The sequence below is a fragment of the Muntiacus reevesi genome, chromosome 7, assembly GCF_963930625.1.
Source record: "Muntiacus reevesi chromosome 7, mMunRee1.1, whole genome shotgun sequence".
In the NCBI taxonomy this organism is placed as follows: Eukaryota; Metazoa; Chordata; class Mammalia; order Artiodactyla; family Cervidae; genus Muntiacus; species Muntiacus reevesi.
In genome coordinates, this window is record NC_089255.1 from 5,623,518 (window position 1) to 5,649,354 (window position 25,837).

At 44.3% G+C, this 25,837-nt stretch overlaps 1 pseudogene; it reads right to left on the bottom strand.

Annotated features, from left to right (window-relative positions):
* Positions 1–19,844: 19,844 nt before the first annotated feature.
* Positions 19,845–21,155, bottom strand: LOC136172041 (L-lactate dehydrogenase B chain pseudogene; annotated as a pseudogene).
* Between the last annotated feature and the right edge of the window lie 4,682 nt (positions 21,156–25,837).

Sequence of the window (25,837 nt, forward strand, 5' to 3'; positions counted from 1 at the left end):
ATTCTCCACCCCTAATTCCCCCTGCTTAAGAGACTTTGATGACTTCTCACTGCAAAAAAAAAAAAAAAAAAAAGAAAAAAAAGAAAAACAAACAAACAAAAAATGCAAGATGGGAAACTTCCCTGGTGGTCCAGTGGTAAAGAATCACCTTACAAAGTAGGGAACCTGAGTTGATCCTGGTCAGGGAACTAAGATTCACATGCCTGAGGGCAACTAAGGCCATCGCCACAACTACTGCACCCACAAGCTCTAGAGTTCACGCCCTGCAACAGGAGAAGCCCATGCACCTCGACTAGAGGAAGACCGAGTGCCCCAGCAGAGACCCAGAGCAGCCGTAACAGCCACTGGCTTGCAGACAAAAACCAGACAAACCAAGGTGGGCCTCCCTGGCCTGATCCTCAAGGCCCCTCAGTGTGGGGCTCTACTTGAACTTTCCCGGCACATGTTCCCTGCCTTCCCATCCCCGTTTTTCCACATTTTCATTTAACCAACGCTCATTTGTCACTTTCTAAGTGCCAGGCACTGTCTAAATGCTTCACAAAATGTAACTTGTTTAATCCTAACAGAAGCACCTTGAAATGTGTTGTAATTCTCATCTCCATCTTAAAGATGGGGACCCTGAGACACAGAGAGGTAGGTAATCTGCGTGAGGATACACAGCTGCTAAATGGACCCAGACAGGCTGGCGCTCACCCCCTGCATCCCGCTGCCACTACGTTCCCTCTCTGTCTGTTTCGGACACGAACCCTACCATCTCCTTTTCCAGATACAATTCAGCAGACATTGCCCGCTTCCAGGAAGCCTTCCCTGATGTCTCCGAGGTTGAGTGAGTTCTTCTTGTCTCTGGGTTCCCGCGACGCCTTGCACATCTCACCACAATAGCCCTGCCCATGGAAGACTGTTGTTCTGGTTTGGGTCTTGTCTTCTCTGTTGGATGCTGAGCATCTCAACGGGGGAGGCTGTGTTTCACCCTCTCTGCTCCCTCTTGCCCAGCCCAGCATTCCTGGATCATCCACTCTCCATGCAGCAACCAGAGGCAGCTTTTAAAAACAAAACTAGTTTTTATCACTCCACTGCTTGAACCGTCCAGTGACAATCCATTGCACTTAGAAGGTTTTACATGGGCTGGTCCCTGCCCACCCCTCCTTATCTGCCACCACTCCCCTTCTCCCTCACTTGGCTCCTATCCACTTTGGTTCCTGTCTGTCTGCAGATAGTCCAGGCTCACAATAGACACTCTATAGAGCTATTTCTTCTCCTGGAACATTTTGCCCCACGTCCACACATGACCGACTGTTTTTGTGATTTGGGCTTCAGTCCCATGTCACCTTTGCAGACAGACCTTATTGTTCGTTTGCTTAGATGCTTTCACCTTTTACTCATTGTTAACGACTGTGTCTATTGCAAGTCTGTAAGCCCCATGAAGCAGGGATCTGGAGGGTCTTGCTCAGCACGAGGAACAGTGCCTGACATAATAGCCACTCAATGAGTTCATGTTGAAGGAAGAGTAGATACTCTCCAAGGTCTCTTTGGGGAGCTACAATTCAACTAAGTCCGGATAATATAATATAATTTATCTAATTTGGTCTCATCTCAGGCTAAAAGCTGGGATAATTTCACAAGCTGAAATTCATGATCTTCATTACCCTCCTACATCCTACCTGCAACCATGCTCCTAGAAATAAGTCCACTTTATTGACTATTCTCTGCTGACTTCTCTTCATCAGGGATGCTTAAACTTCTTACACATGTTTTAATTTGTCCAACTAAGACTCAAGGAAACTTGTGAGATATTGCCCTCACCATTTTGCAGGCAGGGACATCCCTGAAAAGCAAGACTGCTGACTTGCGAAGTGCCCAGAGCCCAATGGGAGCGCACACACTCGTCACAGCTATCACATTTCATCAATAACAGGGGAGACATCATGCTCCAGGAAGGCACAAGAGTTGAGTCCTACCAGCACCTGGGCCAGACACTACTCACTTAACACCCCAGAGGAGGGGCTATCTGCAGCCAAGAGGGATGTGCAGCCAAATTCAGGGCAAATGGGAAGTCTTCACATGCTTCTGGTTAAAGCAGGCAGGATGGACACACATGCACAGAATTAAGGTCTAGGTGTCTGACTGCAGAGCTATTGCTAATGTGTAGCAGCTGGAATAGAGGTACCATCATCCTCGACTTTCTCCAAAAAGATATAAGAGGGAGCTGTGTCAGGGTACCTCAGAGACCAATTGTCAGACATTGTCATCCTCTCGAGAACCAGAAAGGACCCTTCTTGCCCTACTTCTGCCTCTTCCTTCCAGCTTCTTTGAGATGGGGAAGGAAATGGCATCTCAACTGGAGGGCCTGAGAAACTCTAAGGCCTAATCTTTTGGGCAAAATGGAGAACTGAAAAGAAGTCTGGGTTTTAAGTTCAAAGGCCTTGGCTCTGGTCTCAGCCCTGTAGGAACTTGGATGCATCCCCAACTGTGTCCCTTGTCTTCTTCATCTGTAAAATATGGCTGTTGGATTGGATGATTTCCATGACTTCATACCTTCTATATTTATGAACTTATGATTCAGATGACTTGAAAGGGAAGCTCACTTTTCTTGTTCTTCTTTATGGGGCTCTATTTGTCTTTTGATCAGCTTTGCCAATAGTCACTGGCCCCTGGTCACTATATAGGTAGTAGAGATTACTCTGGATGGGTAAAATCTGTAGAGAGTTGATATGCCCTTTGCTTTTCCTAAAATAGTTTCTCTAAAGCATGTGGCTTGTCACCATAGTGTGGGCTTCTCTCAAAACTTTATACTAAGGAACAGGAATGTTCAGAATACATTAAGAAGAGAAAGTCATGGTTTGAGTTAGTGACTTCTAACATGGAATGCCACTTGAATGGCAGAGGTTGTTGCTGATGTTAAAAATCTTTCTGTATGAAATGATAGGATGCCTTAGCTTTGCTTCAAAATAAGTCTGTGTTTGTGTGTGTTTGTACATGTATGTGTGATGAGAGTGGACGTGGGTGCAGAGTGGACGTGGGTACAGATGAAATAATTTGCCCAACTGTTGAAGCTAGATGATGGGTATGGGGGGGGGTTATTATACTATTCTTTCTATTTTTAAAAAATATGTTTGAAATATTTCATCACAAAAGGGCCTTTGGAGACTGACTCCAGCTTTCTCTACATTCTCATTTCCTAGTCCCCATCCTGAGGACCCTCTGTCACAATGACATCACCCTGGTGGCCGTGGTTTCACACGTGAGGCCTCTACACACAGTTCCATCTGTTCAAGGTAGTTTTCCTCCTTTCCTCACAGTTCATCACTTCTGCCTCTGTGATCTCACAGCCTCGCACACTCAGTTACAGCACAACCATATCTTATTGCAATTGTTTACTTTTCTGCTTCTTGTGCCGGTCTGCGTCCTTTTCAGGACACTTCTCTGCCTCCCTAGTTCACAGCCAGGGCATGTAAGGGCCCTCAGCACATGTTTACAGAGGGAATAATATCAGGAATAGTAGTTATTTTTTTTTTGAGCACTTATTATGTGCCAGGCACTGCCCTAATCTCATTACATAGGTATTTCATTAAAGCCTCACTACAAGTGGGTACTACTAACCTGTCTTCTCAGAAGGTCACTTCCAAGGTCACAGGATAGTAAGTGACAGAGCTGAGATTTGAACTCAACTGAAACGACTTGGCCTTTCTTTGCACATCTGGTATTTCAAGACTTCCCTATCAATCTTACACAAGTCCAGGATTTGGGGAGCCTGAATTTTAGGCTCAATTTTGCTACAAAATTGCTAACTGACCTTGGGCAAATTACCTTTGCCCCCTTAGCTCCGTCTTCCCATCTCCCAGTGAGACTCTCAGTAAGCGAGGATCACGTGATTCCAGGGCCCTCCCTGCTTCAGCAGAGGAAAGGTTTCCTCTTCCACATTTGATCTCCTGTCGCCGAACCGGCCTCCCTGTTTGAGAACCTCCCAGCTTCTCATCCTCTTTTCTTGCCACTTGCAACCTCCCGGGGTCAAGCCATTTTCACAACCTGCTGCCCAGACCCCCTCCTTCCCCCTTCTTTCCTTGCGGGCTTCACTCTGGAGGTGGGGGCGGAACCCCAGGCAGGAGGGAGGGGGAGTGTGTAGCCGCCGGCTTCGTGAGGCTTCCCCGCGGTTTCTCGGCCCCCTTCCCCCCACGGAAACTCAGCCTCACACTTTCTAGGGATGTTCCGGGGACAGTCGGAGTCAGTGATTGCAGCTTCCAGCCTTAGGCATCTGTGTTAGGCTCTGCGATGGAAGTCCGCGGTCCCGAGCTAGCCGTGGAGGTGGGGATTTGGAAGAAAGGGGGGGCGGCGCACTCCTTCCTCTTAGCCTAGGCCCAACCTGCCCAACTGTAGCCCGGGACCTTTTGTGCCCGTCTCCCCTCCCATCCTCTTTCCGACTTCCAACTGGGACCCGCCATTGCACCGCCAGGCCTTGGCGAACTGCAGACCCAAGGCAAGAAACGCGCGAATATGACTAGGCCCCCTCCCCTGATCGCCTCTGGCACTGCTCTGGGGGAAGTCGAAAGACCCCCACGGAGGCAACCACCCACTCCCAAGGAACGCGGAAGGCCCCAGCCAGCCCCGTCTTTGTTCGCGGCTCGCTAGGAAGCTGGCGCCCGGCGAGAGCTGTCCGCCGCTACGGTGCTGACGCGGGGAACGGAGCCCGCGGGGGCGGAGGACTGTCCTCCGCGACCGTGGTACTGAACCCAGACCGAACCATTAGGCGAGCCGGCCGGGCGGGCGCGGTCCGCCGGTGCGAGAGCTGACCCCAGGGAGAGGACGCGGCGGGGCGCGGGAGCTGTCCCCGAGCTGGTGCTGAAGCGAGTTGGAGCCCGTGGCGCCCTCCGCCTCGCCCCGGAAGAGCCGGCGGCAGCGCAGAGCTACCCGGAGAAGGAAGGAGGGCGGAGGAAGCCGCCCTCAGGGAGCTCAGCAGCGCGGGGCCTATGGCTAGGGTCTCTCCCGCGAACCTGCTCCAGCGGAGGAGGTGGCGGCTCCGCAACCGAGAGCGAGCGCGAGTTCTACGAACCTGTTGGAAGCTGCAGCTCCACCGCGGCCGACCAGGGCGCCCGGGACCGAGGTTGTGGAGCGCCTCTCCCTGCCCCCTCTTCCTGGACTCCTCCGCGGAGGCGCTCCCTCCTGCCCGGGCTAGCACATTGGCACGCAGGGGGCGCCGAGCCCCTCTTCGATCCGCCCCGAATGTCCGTCGGTCTGCAGGGCGCCGAGCCGACAGGCCTCCCCCAAGGGCAGACCCGCTCCCAGGGAGACCCAAGCTTCCTGAGAAAGGAGGCGGGGGCTGGCGACGGGGACGAGAGAGGGCGCCAGCAGAGGTGTCTGTAACTCAGAGGGAGGCATGGGGAGCTCCCCAGGGTCATTTCTGTCCTGAAGTTTAGAGACAACAGGGTCCTGTTGCTTAAGGGACAAAGGGCATCCTGCTTTGGAAACATCTCTCCCCCACCCCGCTTCGTTTCTGGGATCAATGACCAAATGCAGATCTTGTACCTGCTCTGCTGCAAACTCCACTCACTGGTCCGACTGCCTTTAGTACCTAACTCCAGTCTATCATCTACCATTCCCTGGAGAGAGCTTTCTAAACCTGCCCTATTTATCGTGCATCTGTAATAAAACACAAGCTTCCCTGGTGGCTCAGACGGTGAATCCGTCTGCAATGCCGGAGACCTGGGTTCGATCCCTGGGTTGGGAAGATCCCCTGGAGGACAGCATGGCAACTCACTCCAGTGTTCTTTCCTGGAGAAACCCCACAGGCAGAGAAGCCTGGTGGGCTGCAGTCCACGGGGTCACAAAGAGCTGGACACGACTGAGCTACTAAGCATTCCTTCTGAACAGGGTCACTGCAGTGCCTTGGCACCTGCTGCTCCTCTTGCTGGAACGTTCTTCCCCCTTACTACTTATGCTTTGTCTGCGAGTTAAAGTGTCTCCATTTTTAATGAAAATTTCCCTAATCCCTAAGGCACAATCAACTCTTTTCTAAGCTCTCTCAGCCTCTACATTCCTTTGTTAGGCTTCTTGTCACACTATTTTGTACTTACTTGTGTATCTATATCCTCTGTTGTGAAGTCACTCAGTCGTGTCTGACTTTTTGTGACTCCATGGACTGTAGCCCACCAGGCTCCTAAGTCCATGGGGTTTTCCAGGCAAGAATACTGGAGTGGGTTGCCATTTCCTTCTACAGGGGATCTTCCCAACCCAGGGATCGAACCCAGGTCTCCTGCATTGGAGGCAGATGCTTTACCTTCTGAGCCACCAGGGAAGTCCCATATCCTCTGTTACCAGGCTCATAAAACCTGGGTTCATATTTTGTCTTTCTCTGTATCTCTGTCTCCTAGCACAGTGACTGACACACAGTAGAATAGTTGAATTACATAGGCTGAGTGAACGCACACATGAGAAACAGGTCAAAGTCACTTCCCTTCCTTCATGTGATCTCTCATTTGAATATATATGCATATATATTGACTATATCAACATATAATTCATTCAACATATGAATATATATTCAAGTGAGCAATCTTATAAAGGAAAGTAATATATATATATATGTGTATATATTAAATATATATGTAATCACAGCCTGCAAAGTCCCACGTGGCAGCGTTCCTGCCTAACCTTCCTGCCTCATCACCATCAACTCACCCCTGACTCAGTCATTTCACCTACAGAAACTTCTGTTTTGTACCAAGCTGCTCTTGTTGTGTGTGTGTGTAGCAGAGTTTTATTAAAATATAAAAAGGAGCAGAGAAAACTTCTGACACAGACATCAGAAGGGGGAACAGAGAGCGCCCCCTTGCTAGTGCCAGCAAGGGAGTTATAACTTTTAAAATTAGTTATTACAATAAATCAAAAGAATGTCTCAAGGTTGTAAAGATCTTACTAGACCCACTCCCATGATTTACATTCTAAGATAACAGGATTAGCCAGAAGGTTTTCAGGAAGGAGAAACTGTCCTCAAGTACAGAGTTTAAACTGAGTTGTTTGTTGTGTAATCATCAGTTCCCGGCTTAAAGAAAAAAATGTTTTCTGTTACTAAGACTAAGGAATGTAGAGAAGAAATGATGCTTGTCCTTTCCTCCTCCTTGAGAATTCCAGACCCCTCTCTCCTCTTATGCACCTGCCTAGGAATTGACTCTCTCATCCCCCCTTGTCTTTTAGGAGAATTATGTTGCCAAGGGAAAGGGGTGTTGTTTCATTCCACAACTACTTCCTGCTGTGATGGGCACGGTCCCTAAATTGTTGAGGCAATGTATTCTCCTAACCCTCATATTGAGGGTCTCTGATCCAGGGGCTCCAAGTAATAGTTGGGGGAAGTTGTGGCAATCGTAGGAACTTGGACAACCGTTTGTAACCTAAAAGCTTTCAGATGGTTAGAAACAAACCCCGTTTTACAGTTACAGATATAAGGTAAACAGCAAAAACAGAACAATTAGAATTATTATGATTAAGATAGCTTTCCACCATGGGGAGCTAGTTAACATTTCCCAAAGTGAGGTGACTGAGGCTTCAGGAGAATCCGTAGTCTGAATCATCTTGTTCATGTGTTTAGTAAAGTGAGTAACTCATGTTGGGTATGAATAATGGCACAAATTCCTCCTTGTGCAGCCTTCAGAATATCTAAGGCCAATCTGTTTTGTAGAACCACCTTTCTAATTTGTATTTGTTCAGCAGTATGGGCTGAAAGTTAGTCAGAGCATCAACTCGTAGCATAATATCTGATCTGTGGTTCCAGAGTGGGAGCAGATATTGTAGCCAGATAATCATACCAGTGAAATGCAGATCTTGCCCAACGAGTTTTAAGGTGTGGCAGGTTAGTAGGCTTCTCTGGAAGCTCTAAAAATATGAAGCCATGAGTAAAAGTTAGACCTAGGGTGCATCTCCCTATCCAGCCAGGGGGAAGCCAAACCCATAGGTAAGAGCCACGTATCCAGTAGGTCCCGTTTGGAGCAAACCAGCATGACTGAAAGATACAGTTCCACCAAGCTGCTTTTTAAAACTTTAAAAAAAAAAACTTCTTTTTTTCTGTTTTCTCTATTTTGGACCCTTGTAAACTTGGTCTGAGTCCTTCTTGTCTTTTGGGTTTCAGCTCAAGTGTCTGCTCCTAAAGAGGCCTTTGCTGGCCACACTAATGTTTGCTTTCTGAACGACTCTTTGACATCGTCTGCTTCATTTTTCTTAGTAATTATTATTCTGACATTATTTTATTTGTAGGTTTTCTTGCTGATCATTGGGTTTCCTTCAACTGGAATTGAGACTAGGGCAAATATCATAAATGTCTTACCACATGCAGTGTTTTAGGTGATTAGCAATCCGAGGGCCACTTACCTCATACCACTGCATCTGTAGTCCCTTTCTCCCTGGGAAGATTTTAGCTACTGTGCAGGTCATTATGCAATCTTCTACTAGGTATAAATTAACTGAGAATATTTAAGGAAAGAAGGTCACACTGACATTCCGTGGGATGGGGAAGAAGAGGAAGTGGAGGGCCATAGATATGTGGCTGTGAGATGACAGGCCTGAATCACAGCCTCTTTTCTCCACACTGGCTCCCTTCTCCATACCATAGAAAGTGGGTATAGAAAGTACTTCTATACCCACAATCCCATTTGATATTCATAGCAACCTTACCTGGTAGAGATTGTTCTCCCCAACATAAAACATAGCTGAGGTCAAAAGAGCAAGACTCACTTAACCAAGATCAAACAACTTGTAAGTGGTGATGCCATTCCTTGGTACTGTACTGTGTGCTGGGGATCTAGAACTAAGATGTGGACCCTGGAGAAGGAAATGATGCCCCACTCCAGTACTCTTGCCTGGAAAATCCCATGGATGGAGGAGCCAGGTGGGCTACAGTCCATGGGGTCTCAACAAGTTGGACATGACTGAGCAACTTACACTTTCAATGCAGTTTAATGAATAACAGTAGTGGTTCTCAACCTGGAGATGGACGAGTTGGAAAAGAAATGAATAGGTTGCCAGGTGCAGAATAAACTGAAATTCTTTTCAATAACAATTTCAATTTGTTCAGTCCTTTCCAGGTATCAGGTACTATACTAAGTGTTTTACACATGTTGTCTTCATTTATCATTCCTACCTATTTCTATCCCCAGCTTTTCAGAGCTAATAGAACCTGTGGGCCAAGAAGATTCCCTTGGAGGAGGGCATGGCAACCCACTCCAGTATTCTTGCCTGGAGAATCCAATGGACAGAGGAGCCTGGTGAGCTACAGTCCATGGGGTTGAAAGAATGGGACACGACTGAAGTGACTTAGCATGCAACAGAGGTTGACTAACTTGGCTAAGGTCGTGAGGCTGGTAAACAGCTCAGCTGGGACTTAAGTTTGTTTGACTCAAAGCCTGAATTCTTAACCATTACACACCCCAGACCTACTGAATCTGAATGTCTGGTGAGCATGGATGGCCTGGAATTTAAAGATGATCTTTAGGTCATTCTATTGTATCTTAACCCCTTTGAGAAGCACTCCTGTAGAGAGTGTGGCAGAAGGAGAGGAAGAAGGGATGAAAGCTGTCCGTGGGGAGGGGAGGTTGAGATTTGGTCTTGAAGGATTAAGAGTTTCTATGCAGACAGAAGGTAAAGTATTTCAGTCAGAGGGAATGGAATATACAAGATCTTTGAAGTATGGAAATTAAGGGACTTGGTTTGGTGTGAATGGAGGCTAAGGCTGATGGAAGGGATGAGAGATGGGAAATGAGTCTGGAATGCAGTTTGAACTTGACTGTATGCCTTTATCCTACAGGCAGCAGAGAGTCATTGAAAGGCAAGAGCTGTTCTTTAATAACTGCCATCATCACCTTGATCATCTCGCAAGAACAACATTGGATAAGTCCTTTATAATTTGCAAAGTGCCTTCTATAATACTAACAGAAATACTGCTCTAGAGTGATGTGGACCTGAAGCTCCATGAGAGCCCCATATCCTTGGGCTTTTCTTATTGTTCCTAGTATCTAGCAGAGAAGCTGGTACAATGTAGGAGCTCAGTTAGTAAGTATCTGTTGAAGAGGGAAAAATTGGAGGAATCTAGTTTAGAGGCTGCCACAATAATTCAAGTAAGAGAGAAGTGATGAGAAGCATCACTTAATCCACGAGTGTAGAGTTCTTTGAACTACTGACTCTGGAAAGTAAAAACCTATGACCGCCTACCTCCAAGCACCTTCAAGAGGTTGGAATTTAGTTATCCAAAATGGTTGCTGAATAATTGCAACAATTTTCCTCTCCAACATACCAAAAAGAAAATTGGCACCTAGGCTGCCAACACCCAGCCAAGCCAGGATTTCCTCTGTTGTATGCTCTTTATGTCTTTTGGCTCCTGAATTTTGGTCCCGATGGTCTCTATTATGTGGCAATAACATAACATGCCATTGTTTGTGTCAGTGTTTTAAAGGGCAATCACCATGCTAATGAAACTCAGTCTTGGCTCAAGAACTAAAGTCTACCTTCTGTTTCCCCAGCCCTCTGGGAAGTCCACATGGACCCTGATAATAGCTAACTTACAGATGACTGACTTATATTAGGCTCCTTTAGAGCACTTGGGGCTTCTCTGGTGGTTCAGATGATAAAAAATCTTTCTGCAATGTGGGATACCAGGGTTCGATCCCTGGTTTGGCCTTGCCTGGAGAATCCCATGGACAGAGTAGCCTGCCAGGCTGCAGTCCATGGGATCGTAGAGAGTCACATGACTGAGCAACTAACACTTTCATTTTTTTCCCACTTTATAGCCCTTGGCATATATTAACCCTGTGAGGTAGGTATGACTCGGATGAAGATAAAAAGGAGTCATGAGGTTTGCCTGACAGAGGCAGACATCAAACTTTGGCTATTTGACTTGAGTCTATAGTTTCTAAGACTATACCTGACTGTCTCCCAGATATAAAATTTCCTATTCTGTTTCCTCCCAGACTGCCTGTGAAAGCCTGGAAAATAATTTAATCTCTGAGAGCCCCAGTTTCCTCTTCTGTAAAGTGGGGATATAAGTAGCCACTAAGGCATGTTGGTTGGGAAATAAGCGAGGTAATATACGAAGACAACTAAATGGTGCTGTTTCCTGTCCTGGTCTTCCTCATCTGGGCCAGCGGTTCCACACCCACTCAGCTGCTTGGGCCACTGTTAAATTCTTCCTTCTCCTCAGCATCCAGTCCATCAGCAGACCATTCAAGCTTTCCCACCAAAATAATTCCTGGATTAGTCTACTTCTTCCCTTCTTCGCCACATCGCATCTTGTCCACCCCATCATCATCTTCTTCATGGACTATTGCAAGAGCTTTTAAACTGATCTCCCTGGTTCCACTCTTGCTCCCAAATGTGATTTTTTAAAATGCTTATCCCAAACAAGAAAGAACAAAAATTGTGAAAACAGGTGTTCTGTTAATCACCACAAAGTGATCACAGCTGTGCAACCAGCACCCAGACAGTCAAGTTCCTTTCATGGCAAGTCAGTTATTGCTCGCTCACTCTACCTCAAAGGTAGCCGCATGTCTGACTTCTGACACTACAGATGAGTGTTGCTGACTTATAAAATCATCTACCATGTGTTTTTTGTTTGGCATCTTTTGCTCAATACCATGTTTGCGAGATTCATTCATATTGTTGCCTTTGTCAGCAACATGTTGCTTTTCATACTGTATAGTATTCCACTAAACAGTGGAAAAGATATACCCATCTCAATGAAGAGTTCCAAAGAATAGCAAGGAGAGACAAGAAAGCCTTCTTAAGGGAACGATGCAAAGAAATAGAGGAGACAATAGAATGGGAAAGGCTAGAGATCTCTTCAAGAAAATTAGAGATACCAAGGGACATTTCATGCAAAAATGGGCTCAATAAAGGACAGAAATGGCAAGGACTTAACAGAAGCAGAAGATATTAAGAAGAGGTGGCAAGAATACACAGAAGAACTGTACAAAAAAAGATGTTAATGATCTGGATAACCACAATGGTGTGTGTGATCACTCACCTAGAGTCAGACATTCTGGAGTGTGAATTCAAGTGGGCCTTAGGAAGCATTACTAAGAACAAAGCTAGTGGAGGTGATGGAATACCAGCTAGCTATTTCAAATCCTAAAAGATGATGCTATGGAAGTGCTGCACTCAATTTGCCAGCAAATTTGGAAAACTCAACAGTGGCTACAAGACTGGAAAAGGTCAGTTTTCATTCCAATCCCAAAGTGCAATGCCAAAGAATGGTCAAACTACCAGACAATTGCACTCATTTCACATGCTAGCAAGGTAATTCTCAAAATCCTTCAAGCTAAGCTTCAACAATATGTGAACTGAGAATTTCTAGATATACAAGCTGGATTTAGAAAAGGCAGGGGAACAAGAGATCAAATTGCCAACATCTGTTGGATCATAGAAAAAGCAAGGGAATTCCAGAAAAACTTGTGCTTCATTGACTATGCTAAAACCTTTGACTGTATGGATCACAACAAGCTGTGGAAAGTCCTTCAAGAGATGGGAATACCAGACCACCTTACCTGCTCCTCAGAAACCTGTATTCAGGTCAAGAAGAAACAGTTAGGACCAAACATGGAACAACAGACTGGTTCCAAATTGAGAAAGAAGTATGTCAAGGCTGTATATTGTCACCCTGTTTATTTAACTTCTAGGTAGAGTACATCATGCGAAATGCCAAGCTGGTTGAAGTACAAGCTGAAACCAAGATTGCAGGGAGAAATAGTAATAACCTCAGATATGCAGATGACACCATCCCAATGGCAGAAAGCAAAGAGGAACTAAAGAGCCTCTTGATAAGAGTGAAAAGGGAGAGTAAAGAAGTTGACTTAAAACTCAGCATTCAAAAAACTTAGATCACGGCATCTGGTCCCATCACTTCATGGCAAATAGATGTGAAAAAAGTGGAAACAGTGACAGACTTTATTTTCTTGGACTCCCAAGTCACTGTGGATGATGACTGCGCCATAAAATTAAAAGACATGTGCTCCTTGGAAGGAAAGCTGTGATGAACCTAGACAGCATATTAAAAAGCAGAGATGTCATTTTGCTGTCAAATGTCGAGAGTCAAAGTTATGATTTTTCCAGTAGTCATGTATGGACATGAGAGCTGGACCATAAAGAAGGCTGAGTGCTGAAGAATTAATGCTTTCGAAATGTGGTGCTGGAGAAGACTCTTGAGAGTCTCTTGAACAGCCAAGAGATCAAACCAGTCAATCCTAAAGGAAATCAACCCTAAATATTCATTGGAAGGACTGATGCTGAAGCCAAAACTCCAGTACTTTGGCCAGCTGATGTGAAGAGCTGATTCATTGGAAAAGACGCTGATGCTGGGAAAGATCGAAGGTAGGAGGAGAAAGGGACTTCAGAGGATGAGATGGTTGGATGGCATCACTGACTCAAAGGACATGAGTTTGAGCAAACTCTGGGAGATGGTGAAGGACAGGGAAGCCTGGCATGCTGCAGTCCAAGGTGGTCACAAAGAGTTGGGCATGACTTAGGGACTGAATAACAACAATAAGTATTTCACTATATGACTAATCTCAATTTGTTGATGGATTTTTCAGCTGTTTCCAAATTTTGTGTAGATCTTTTGATACATATATGTAAGGTTTTTTAAAAAATATTCCCATGAATTAAATAAATATGTGAGGTGTGTGTATATACTCAAATTTAGTAGTTATTTCCAAAAGGTTCTCCAAAATGGGGATACCAATTTATACTCTTAAAAGCTGTGTTTGAGAGTTCTGCTTGCTCCACATCCTTGACAACACTCTGCGTTGTCAACCTATTTTTACTTTCAGCCATTCTATCTATGCAGTGAATATGTAGTAGTTTCAATTTGAATGGCTGATCAAGTCCTAATTCACATTTAATGATTATTTAGAAAATTACTTTTGTGAAATTATTATTCATTTCTTTTATCAGCTATTCTATTGTGTTATCTGTCATTTCCTTATTGATTTATGGGAACTCTTTACATATTCTGAGAAAGAATCCTTTCAGGCTACATATATTGTAAATATCTTCTCCCAGCCTGTGACTTGCCTTTTTCCTCTCTTGATGGTATCTTTTGAGGAACAAAAGTTGCTAGCTTTATTCTGAATTTATCAAATTTTCCTTTACAGTTAGTGCTTTCTGTGTTCTGTTTAAGAAATTTTTGTCCATCCAAAATAATGAAAACATTCTCCTTGTTATCTTTTAGAATCTTTATTGCTTTATCTTTTATATTTAGATTTACAGCCTGCAAAGAATTGATTTTAGTCATGGTATGAAGTAGGGGTTAAGATTAATTTTTTTGACTGTATGGCTACGCCATTGACATAGCACCATTTATTGAAAGAAAGACCATTTTCTCTTGCACTGTTCTATGTGCTATCTTCGTCATAAATCAAGTGTTCATATTTGTTTGGATCCAATGTGGCTTTAAAAAGTATGAAACAGATCAAGTTATTAGCCTTTTACATCTCTAATACATCTTTGCTGTTGAATTCAGAATAAAACTCAAACTTCCTATCATAACTTTAAAGATTTCACATGGTCTGGTCCCTATCTGTTATTCAATCCTTTTATTCTACCACTTACCCTCTCGCTCACTCCACACCAGCTGCACAGTTTCTTTTCGTTCCTTGAATATATAACCTCTCATTCACAGCTCAGGACCTCAACTCTTTCTGTTGTTGAGCATCCGTCGATATGCAGACATTTTTACAAATGTCTCCTCTGGGAAGTTTTAGCGGCCTGTGCTTTCTAAAATAGCCCCCTCTCATCCCAAGTTACATCCCATATGATTACCTTGTTTTGTTTTCAATAACTTTTTGCCCTTTGAAACACTTGTTTTCTGTTTCTTTTACTAGAATATAATCTCCATGAGAGCAAGTCAATTGCTTTTATCTCTGAGCCCACAGTGCTGAAAAAGTGGCTCAAGGAATGTTTTCTGATTCGGTGAGAGTGACATTCTCCACTCTGCTTTCCATGTCATCCAGCTCTTGTGTCCGCAGTGCCCAGCATCTCAGAAGTTGTGGTGTTGTGTGACATGAAAATTTTCAACATAATCGATTTCATGCCTGACTTACTTTCCTATTTTTATTGATGTTCTTAAAATCGCAGCTGTCATTATTTCATCAAATCAACTTATGAGGGGAATTCTCCTAATTTTTGAGGGGAGTCCTCCTAATTTTTGAGGGGAAAAGGAGAAACATTGATATTTCTTGAGCACTTATCTCATTCAACCCAAAAAGAGCCATTTGAAGGAAAGTGTTCTCACCCTCAGTTTACAGATGAAGAAACAGGGACTCAGAGAGGCTCATAGTGTAGTCAGTCCTCATAAAAATAGTTTAATCAGACTGCATAAAGATTGCACAATGAAGCCAGTTCAAGCCAATGTAAGGACAATTCCACAGAATTTGTGGCACGTGAAAACGAGGCATTTAGCAGAGGATTTAAATTTGGTTAGGGGATTAGGACTTGGGTTCTAGACTTGGTCTTATCCCTTAAGAAATTTGTGACACTGGAAAAACCACATGAAACCCAATTTTCTCATACCTAAAGTGAGAATAAAATAGAATCTATTTTTTAGGATTATCGAGGGGATTAAATGGAAATATGCCTGTAAAGTGCTTGTATATAAAAAAAGAGCTCAGTAAACATTGGTTGCTATTATTATTGCTGTTTTGAATAGTAACTCAGCTTGCTCTTTCAAGATTTGCTGAGGAGTTGCGATAGGAGATGATTAGAGGTAATTAATGTAGAACTTTAGAGTTGTATGTAAAATCCTTCAAACCAGAACTTTGAGAGTCATCTTCTTCTGGTGGAGAAGAGCATTCTGAGTATGTCTCCACTTGCCTGTACAGAGAAAGGGAATAGGCTCAGAGAGGTGAACTGAGCTTGGATCCAAACCCAAACCCACTTCACCCTCAGGCTGTACAATTCAAGCTACTTAGACCCTCCCCTGGCTCCTGAAATCACAGCCCCTCCCCTCTCCACTGTGTCTGCCATAGGGATAGAGAAAATCCAGAGATAATCCCCAAGCCTCATTTGAGCTAATAATCACATCATTTATCTCCCCACCAAGCTGCTTATTGCAGCAATGGACAAGCAGTCCAGCTGATCAGGGTCAGCAACTCCTCTGGCACTGCCTGGCTAGGGGTAGAGAATGTTCTAATGACTGGGTGGGAGGCAGTCCTACAGAGAAAACAGCATAGTCAGACCCGGACTCATTGGCTGGGGGTGGCATCCAGGGCCTGAAGACATTACGCATAGCCCTCTCGGGCAAACGAGAGACAAGTACTTCATGAGCCTTTATTCGAGTTGAGACCAGAGAGGGTAGACTCTCTGAGCTTCAGTTTCCCTATCCACAAAAGAGAGATAAAGACATCTGTGTTGCAGGCTTCTTGTGAAAATTCGATGATATGTTGAATCACAGGGTGTTGAGATGGCCTGTTTCGAGCTCAGTGACACCACAAAAGCCAGAAATAAAATATAGGTGCCAAGCACCCCTAGACAAAGTGAGGTGCCAGTCCACCCATGAAAGACATACTAATTGATTCTGAAGCAAATTTGTCATCTTCGTTGTTCAGATGCTCAGTTGTGTCGGACTGTTTGCAACTCCATGGACTGCAGCATGCCAGGCTTCCCTGTCCTTCACCATCTCCCAGAGCTTGCCCAGACTCAGTCATTGAGTCAGGGATACAATCCAACCATCTCATCCTCTGTTGGCCCCTTCTTCTTTTACCTTCACTCTTTCCCAGCATCAGGCCCTTCACATCTGGTGGCCAAAGCACTGGAAGCAAGTGTGGCCAAACTTAAGGGCACAAAGAGATTGAAGTTAAAAGAGAGAAAGAGAGAAGGTATCTTTGGAGTCAGTGTCCTTCTGGGTACCACCCTACTCTCCTGTGATGGGGATGAAAGAGGAGCACCTTAAGAGCATGAAGGGCTCCAAGGAGATTCCCCTGGAGAGTCTCATCTGTATCTTCTGATGTCAGAAGACATGAGGCTGATATCATCTATGTCTAGAGAACCCTAAAGAGTATGATTAGATGGCTATATTGATAGAATTCATTGTTTCAACAAATATTTACTGAACACCTACTACGTGTCAAGAATGGTTTCAGATGCTTAAAATTCATCCATGAACACATCAACCCCTGCTTTTGAAGTACTCACCTTCTCATGGGCAGGGAGATGCACAATAAACATATATATGAGTAAGACATTTGCTGTGAACATTGTTATGGGAAATTTTTGAGCAGAGATGGAGCTAGAAGTCCTGGGGATTTTAATATTTTTTCCTGGTGGGTCAGAGAAGTTCTCACTAATAAGGTGCTATTTAAGCAACAGCTGGAAGGAAGCGAGGGGACAAGCCATGTGGGCATCGAGCAGCAACTGCAAAGGCGCTGGGGTGGGAGTGTGCCTGGCACACCTGAGGAATCCAGTTGGAGATCCAGTTGGCTGGACTCGGGTGAGCAAAGGGAAAGTGGTTAGAGGGGGAGTCAGAGAAATAGAAGTGGGGGAGCTTGACTGCTGTGGTGAGGACTTTGGGCCCAGGTAGACACTCGATGAACATTGAGTGAGTAAAGGCAAGAACAGAAGAAAGGACTGGAGTCCAGTGGGGTTGGTTTGGAAACTGGCAGTGAACCTGCCCAACGAGAAACAACACTATCAGGGGGCCTTAAGGCAGGACAAGTCATCCCCCAGACTCACAGACGGTGGAATGCAGGGTTTTCAGAATCATAAACATAAAACTGGCTGTCATAGTGCATACGTTTGTATACTGAGGGGAGGGCAGGGGCCAAGAACGTAGGCCTGGACCAGGTTTTGCCATTTAGGGGCAGGTTTGAATTTGGTTTTCTAGAAACTTATCTTGTAAGAAGTCAGTAGCACTTTCATGAAAAAATATAGAACTTAGGAGTTCAAGTTCATTTCCATTGCTGATCTGTCATATATTCTTGGCTTGAATGTCAGCTTGCTCATCTGGACAACTGGGTTACTAGTATTTACCTTTCAGAGGACGTGTGAGGCTCCAAGAAGGTGCTGCATGGAAGGAACGTGGTAAAATGTGAAAAGGTGTGAGGCTTAAATTGTTATCACCCCCTTGGGGGAGGTTAAGTACCTTAACACATTTTCCATTCAGGAAGTATGTAGGACTTGTGGTCTGGAGTCAATTTCTAGTCATTCAACATCTATTTCCCCCTTTGTGAGAGTAGCTTTCATCTCTCATCTCATGTGTCATCAATAACTTTCATCTCTGTAGTCATGGAAATTATACGAGGATCAGCCAGTGACATAATCAAAGTCAGCCAACCAGGGCCAATAAGACCCAACACTTTTTCTCTTGTTCAGCAACCTCCATCTCCTGTCCCCCTCACTTTTATTTTTCCTGGAGTATTTTAAAGCAAGTCCTAGAATCTTACCATTTGACTTAGTTTATGCCTCTTACCAACAAGAACTTTTTCTTCCTTTTTTACAAATAACCATAATGCCATTATCATGGCTCATAAAATTAACAATAATTTTATAAAGATTTTTGACAATAGGAAACTGAAGCATTAGCTAGAGATTCTAAATAAAAACACTGGTGATTAGAGCGCCTGTAAAGATGTACTGATCCAGGGACAGAATTAGATGGTACTATTAGAAATCATATTGTAAAAGAATATTAACATAGGGAAAAGTTCAAAATGAGTGTATATAGTAAACATTTTGTAAAGTATGAAGTATGTATAACATTTTTATTGTGTACAAATGTATATATGTATGTATACATATACACATATATAATCTGCAGATGATGACTGTTGCCGTGAAATTAAAAGGCGCTTTCTCCTTGGAAGGAGAGCTATGACAAACCTAGACAGCGCATTAAAAAGCAAAGATATCACTTTGCCAACAAGGTCCATATAGTCAATTTTCCAGTAGTCATGTATGGATGTGAGAGTTGGACCATAAAGAAGGCTGAGTGCCAAGAATTGATGCTTTGGAATTGTGGTGCTGGAGAAGACCCTTAAGAGTACCTTGGACTGCAAGGAGATCAAACCAGTCAATCCTAAAGGAAATCAGTCCTGAATATTCTTTGGAAAGACTGATGCTGAAGCTGAAACTCCAATACTTTGGCCACCTGATGGGAAGAGCTGAGTCATTGGAAAAGCACCTGATGCTGGGAAAGATTGAGGGCAGGAGAAGGGGATGACAGAGGATGAAATGGTTGGATGGCATCACCGACTCAATGGACATGAGTTTGAGCAAATTAGGTGATGGTGAAGGACAGGGAGGCCTGGCGTGCTGCAGCCCATGGGGTCCCACAGAGTAGCAGGTAACATGCTACTGAACATGAACATGCCTTAGTGACTGAACAACAGCAACAACAACATATATTTTAAGAAGCTGAAAAAGCATATACTGACTGATATCTCTAGGATTATCTGAGAGGTGATACAAGTGTTTATTTTTTCCCTTTGCATCCTTTTATGCTTTCTCTCTCTCTCTCTCTCTGTGAATGTGTGTGCATGTGTGTACTGGGGACCAGGGACAAGAAGAATGTTGGGGGAAGGATCGCTCTGATGGAGCTGAATTAATGTAATGACAAAGACTCATTTCTGAGACTTTATATAGAGCTGTTGGCAAGTGAACTTTAGTAATCTTTGGAGATACTGACAGATGTCCTCTGACAAGGGATTAGCTAGCTTTAAAATGAAGATATTGTTGTAGTAGGCAGAGAGGAGATGTGGAATGAAATTGGATTCTTGGTGGCATCATTTGAGAGCCTGAACCAAGCCTTCCCTGAAACTAAGCCAATATCTGCCCTTTCCATTTATGTGAGGCAACAAATTTCTTTTATTTTTTTTTTATTTTATTTTTTTTTTTACGCTGGCTGGTTTATTTTATTTGTTCAAGGACTCATCTTGCAAGCTTTAATAGCAAGCATGGGCTTTGATTCTGGGAGCCCAGATTCACAGACTTAGGAAGACAAAAGCGAACTGTGCTCCATGTACATGGACGCAAACTAAAGGCTTGTGGTTAATCAAATTGTAGTTGTTTCTACAGCCTCGCAGCCAGAAGTCACAGGTCCTTTAGGTCCTTTTGGATGCCCCAGAGGGTATCTGCACTCTTCTTGAGTTGGGCAACCTCTTCATCCTTCAGCTTCTGGTTGATAACGCTGGTTAACCCTCGAGCATTCAGGACACATGGAAGGCTCAGGAAGACTTCATTCTCAATGCCATACATGCCCTTCACCATTGTTGACACTGGGTGAATCCTGGATAGATTTTTCAACATGGATTCAATAAGATCAGCCACACTTAATCCAATAGCCCAGTTGGTATATCCTTTTAGCTTGATGACTTCATAGGCACTCTCAACCACCATCTTATGCACTTCCTTCCAATTTTTACTATCATTGTCTGTTCCCATTTCTGGATTCAGTTCCTGGAGAGAAACGCCTGCCACATTCACTCCGCTCCAAACAGCCACGCTTGAGTCGCCATGTTCTCCCAAAATCCATCCGTGGCAGCTGCTGGGATGAATGCCAAGTTTTTCAGCCATAAGATAGCGAAATCTAGCAGAATCCAGATTACATCCACTCCCAATCACACGGTGCTTGGGTAATCCACTTAGTTTCCAGGTAACATATGTGAGAATATCCACTGGGTTGGAAACCACAATGATGATGCAGTCAGGACTGTACTTGACAATCTGAGGAATGATGAACTTGAAGACGTTAACGTTCCTTTGCACTAAATTCAGGCGACTCTCCCCCTCTTGCTGGCGAACTCCTGCAGTTACCACCACGATCTTGGAATTGGCAGTGACAGAGTAATCTTTGTCTGCCACAATTTTTGGTGTCTGAAGGAATAAGCTCCCATGCTGCAGGTCCATCATTTCTCCCTTGAGTTTATCTTCCAAAACATCCACGAGAGCAAGCTCATCAGTCAGAGACTTTCCCAGAATGCTGATGGCACATGCCATACCAACTTGTCCAACACCCACTACAGTGATCTTATTGTTTGGGACTGTTCCCTCTTCTTCTGCAACTGGTGCAATCAGTTTGTCCTTAAGAGTTGCCATTGTGCCCAGGGGAAAGAAAGTTCTCCAGACAGTGGTGAGGGCTGCACGAAGAAGACGAGGTCAGCAGCGTGCGTCTTCTCCGGCGCAGGATCAGCAAGGAGGGACAAATTTCTTTTATTGTTTAAACCAGTTTAAGTTAGATGTTCTGATACTTTCAACATAAAGAATTCTAACCACTATCTAGTTGGTTCTGAGTCCCCAAAGATTTGTGAAAAAAGATTGGATTTGGTATTTCCTGATGTGAAGTCCCATTCACAGACCTCTTGCCCCAAGGCAGTGTAGCTTGAGAACGAACGCATGGTTAACTGCTATCTCTTTCTCTTGGTGATAAATGGGACCAATCCGACAGAAATGCAATCGTTGTGAACTGGTGTTGGGGACTGGATGGAATTGGTCTGCATTATTTCCTGGAAGAGGCTGGTATCATCCGAGCAGACACCTGGAAAGAAGAGGAAAGCTGAGGCGAGCACAGAGAAGAGGGTAAAGAAAGACGAAGAACTAAGGAGGCAGAGACAAACGGAAACGCAGACTGGGAGGTGGGATACGAGCTACTGCAGGTCGCGGTGGGGTTGTGGAAAGACACAGCTATCCCTGATGCCCTTTGGCCGTGGGTGCGAGGAAGGCCTGGGGCATACACTGAAGGATGGGCAGGCTGGCAGCGGGAGGATATCCTGAAAGATAAGGGAACATCCGCTTCTGATGGTGCTAAGGAAAAAGCAAGTCTGGTAGACAATTACATGTATGGTCACGGTAATTGAAGAGGATCTTGATTTATCAAGATTAATTGGGGACCAGAAAAAGTACCCCACTCAACATGAACCACTTCAAGTAGGGGCTATCACTTAGTAGTAAATTCAGGCTAATAGATTTGACTTAGACTTTGTCAAGGGTTTAAAAATGAAATAAAATGAATGATAGCCTATATTTAACAAAACAGAGGTCATAATGAAAATGATAAGTTGGTTTTAAGGACAAATAAGAATTGAATCAGGTGTTGAATTTAAGGGTGTTTATTTTTTTTCAGTAAAATTGGACAGCTCATTACAACCTTTTTTATTTTTCACTTGACTTTTGCAGTACATTTATCAAGAGGCTCATTTTTGAACAAATATTCATGGATAAAAAAAATTTCCCAAGGGTGTCTCTTAATACTTTGATATCAAAATTATGCTTTTTGAAGTGCCTTTGCATCCATTTGCATGGTGTTCCAGTTACTTTTGCTACATAATAAGCCACTTCAAAAGTTAGTGGTTTGATAAGAAACAATCATCTATTTAGGTCACTAATCCACAGTCTGGGCAGGGTTTGTGGGGAAGGCTGGTCTCGGCTCCACGCAGCATCATCTGGGGATACTTGGCTGCTGACTTCGACCCTGAGATTGCTGACTCACATGGCTGGCAAGTTGGTGCTGCTGGTCAGCTGGGAGCTCAGCTGGGACTAAGGGCTGATGGTGGCCCAGTATCTTTCCACCTGACCTTGTCACAGCTGGTCAGCCTTCCTCACGTCTGGATTCCAGAAGTGCACATCTCAAGAGAACCAGGCCGAAGCTGCACGCCTCTCATCTAGCTTTAAAAATCAAACAGTGTCAATCTTTCCATACTCTGTTGGTCAACCAATTGCTCAGTTTGGCTTTGATCCAAGAATAGACATAGACCCAAGCTCTTGATGGGAGGGATGTCAAAGACTTTGGGAGTCATCTTTGAAAACCACCGTGGTCTACTCCCTAATCAGAAATGATTTGTTTTTCCCATATGCAAACTATATTAACTCTTACTAGTACTTTCCCTAAATCTCATCTGTTATGTGGTTAGGTGGAAGCTCAATGTCTAGAATCACATCATCTAAATCAGGTTCAGTTGTGGGTGAGGCTCTTCAGTGGCAGGATCTTGGTACAGTTCCTGGAGTGTCACTCCTCTTAATTGAAGAACTGGGGCACTAAACAGGGAAGTTATATGCCTCCTCCTTCAACCTAAGTGATGAGGCAAGCATAGTATATCTGCTACAGACACTTTCACTGGGAAAGGGGGAAAACAAGCCAGCCCCTTCTCATCAATCCCATATTAAGCAGTGGGGTAACTGAGGCAGGAGATATGGCCCTGATAAAGTAACTTTTGGCTCCACTTTGGAGGCGTTTATTTTTGAGGTCCCATATCTTAGTATTTGTTTGGAAGGCTTTGATTTTTTTTTTTTTTTTTCGTTCCTTTATGCACAGCCAGCCAACCGAAGCTTAGACATTTCTTCCCAGTGCTCCCAACATTCTGAACAGCTTTGCAGAATACTCCCCCCTTTTCTATTATTCCCTCAACAAAAATAAAGCAAATATCAAGATTATATGAACTTAACCTATGGGGGCAAAACATGGGTCATTCACTATAGATATTTTTAAAGTTTTATTTGGAAATGATTCTAAACTTACAGAGAAATAACAAGAGGAATAAAAAGAAACTCAAAATGCTCTTTACTCAGACTGAAGTTAAAGAATTTCAACTAAGTGGCTCCCAACTCCAAAAGAGACTTTAAGTGAAAAGAGAGGGCAGGATGTCTCTGAGAATATAAGCAAAGCTTGGGCTCATCTCCAGTTGCAGTTTGAGCACAACTCTTTAAAATATCCAGTAATGGACATAAGTTGACTGCTGGCCAGCAACCTTCCCCCTTTCTCAATGTTAATAGGATTCCAAATCTCCAGACATGTGCTTTGCTTGGGATTGACCCCACCATGGATCTCTTACAACAACCAAGCATGGGCTTTGGTCCTAAGCTGGTCCAATCAGAATTAATTTGCTAAAATTATGCTAAGAGTTCTGTGACAAAGAGCTGCTCTTCCCTGGTAGTCATAAAAGTAGAAACATATAGCCTATGGAGCTACTTGAATCTATCTTGGGAATACTAGGGTAGCAGCTTTGGGGTGAAGGCAACACTGTAGATGACAGAGCTAACAGAGGGAAAGAAACCAGATCTTTGGTAAGGTCACTGAGCTACTGGATCTAGCTTTGCCTGAAGCCTGAAATACTTCTAAAATTTTTAATGTCCATCAGCTGATATATTCCTTTTATTTTTAAAAGTCAATTTGAATGAGGTTTCCTGTTACTTGCAACCAAAGGTTTGTTGATGTGCTCACCCAATGCAGATAGTCAGTTAGGGACTGGGGATGTTGGGCCAAGGATAAATTCCAGTGAAGGAAACAGATCGTTAAGTTAAAGGAGAAGCGTGGTATTGTGTGATGTGCTTTAGAGAGTGCAGCTGGGTTTCTTTCAAACTTCCTGATTTGTCCAGAACTTGAACAGAACTGGGTCTGTAGAATGGTGGTCAGTGGGCCTCAGCTATGAGGATATGATGAGAGGAAAAGCTGGTACCTGATGCTGGGCAAGAACACACCACCTCTGGAGCAGATCTGCCTAGAACCTGGAGAAAGATGAAGGCAGAGGCTGGACAACTGCAGGGGGCAGGCAAGCGGGGGAAGCCTCAGGCTCTCAGAAGCTCTGAGTACAAAGAGCTTTCTTCTTGAATAGTTGTAGAGGAGGCTACATGGGCGCAGTGGCTCATAGGAGCACACAAATGTGACTTATCACATGCCTGTGAGGGTGACAGTGATGACAGTGATGTTAGTAATGACAGCAGTGATAGTAGCAAAAATGATTTTGAGAATTAACCCTGTTTGTTGAAAATTAACAAACCCTATGCATGTTTACTGATGTCTATATTTTGACATGTCCAGTACAATTCTCTTATCTATAATAGCCTCCTTACTTTTCTTTGGATACATTTTTCTCCACTATCAGTCCTTGTTGGAACTGGGTGGGATTCAGCCAGTCTGGAATCCAGGGTTTCAACCACAGCCACTGCTTAAGCTTGGCCAGTGGGAATGTGGTACTTTCCTGGTTACAGTGATTGCTTGAGGAGTAGACATTTAGCCTAAAGTGTGCCAAGCAAAGCCCTTTCCAATCTTAAGATTATTGGTAAAGAAACATTCTCTGCTGGTAGAATATAAGTCTAGGGCTGCTTCAAGGGAACATTTGTTTGAAAATAAAGCAATTTTGGAGAACAGTAGAAGAAAGAGGCAGCAATAGAGAGAGATCTCTGATGGTGTCACTTGACGGCCTGGCTTTTGAAGTTAGATGTACTCTTGACTCTTCACAGTTACACCTTGAACCAATGAATGCCTCCTCATTTTTTTCCCATGAGTTGCATTCAGTGAATGTTGGTCAATTCTAATCAAAATAGTTCAAATAGTGTGTCTCTTACACGCCCCTTACAGTAACCCTATGAAGTAGACATGTATTATTTCTCTTACTGATAAGGAGCCAAGCTAGAGTGAAAAGTGCCCGTCTCCACCTGCAGAGCTGGTAGAGGGCCGAGTTCGCTGAGAATCAAGAGTTTTTCTGGCTCCAGGGTCAGTGAGATGCACATTCCGTGGCCTGGATGAGTTCCACGCTCCTTCCCAGCACTCAGATTGGATCTCTCTGTCCTCACTGCCTCTGAGTTGGACCGGAGCCGGGTCGGGGGCAGCAGGTAGCGGACCAGCTGCTGCCTGGGTCAGGAGCCCAGCATGTTCTCAAGGACACAGATGGGCTGGCAGCCTTATGCATGGGCAGGGAGCCTGAGGCGGGGGTGGACACTGGTTCCTGGAGGAAAAGCTCATTCAAGACTCACTGACACCCAGAACCGGGCCCTAAGCCCCCGGGGTGTGGGCTTGGCTCGGTTACTCTCTACATACCCAGTGCCCAGCATGCAGCGTCTGCTTAACTCAGCCCTTGAGAGCGCTTACACGGTCGGGGGGAAC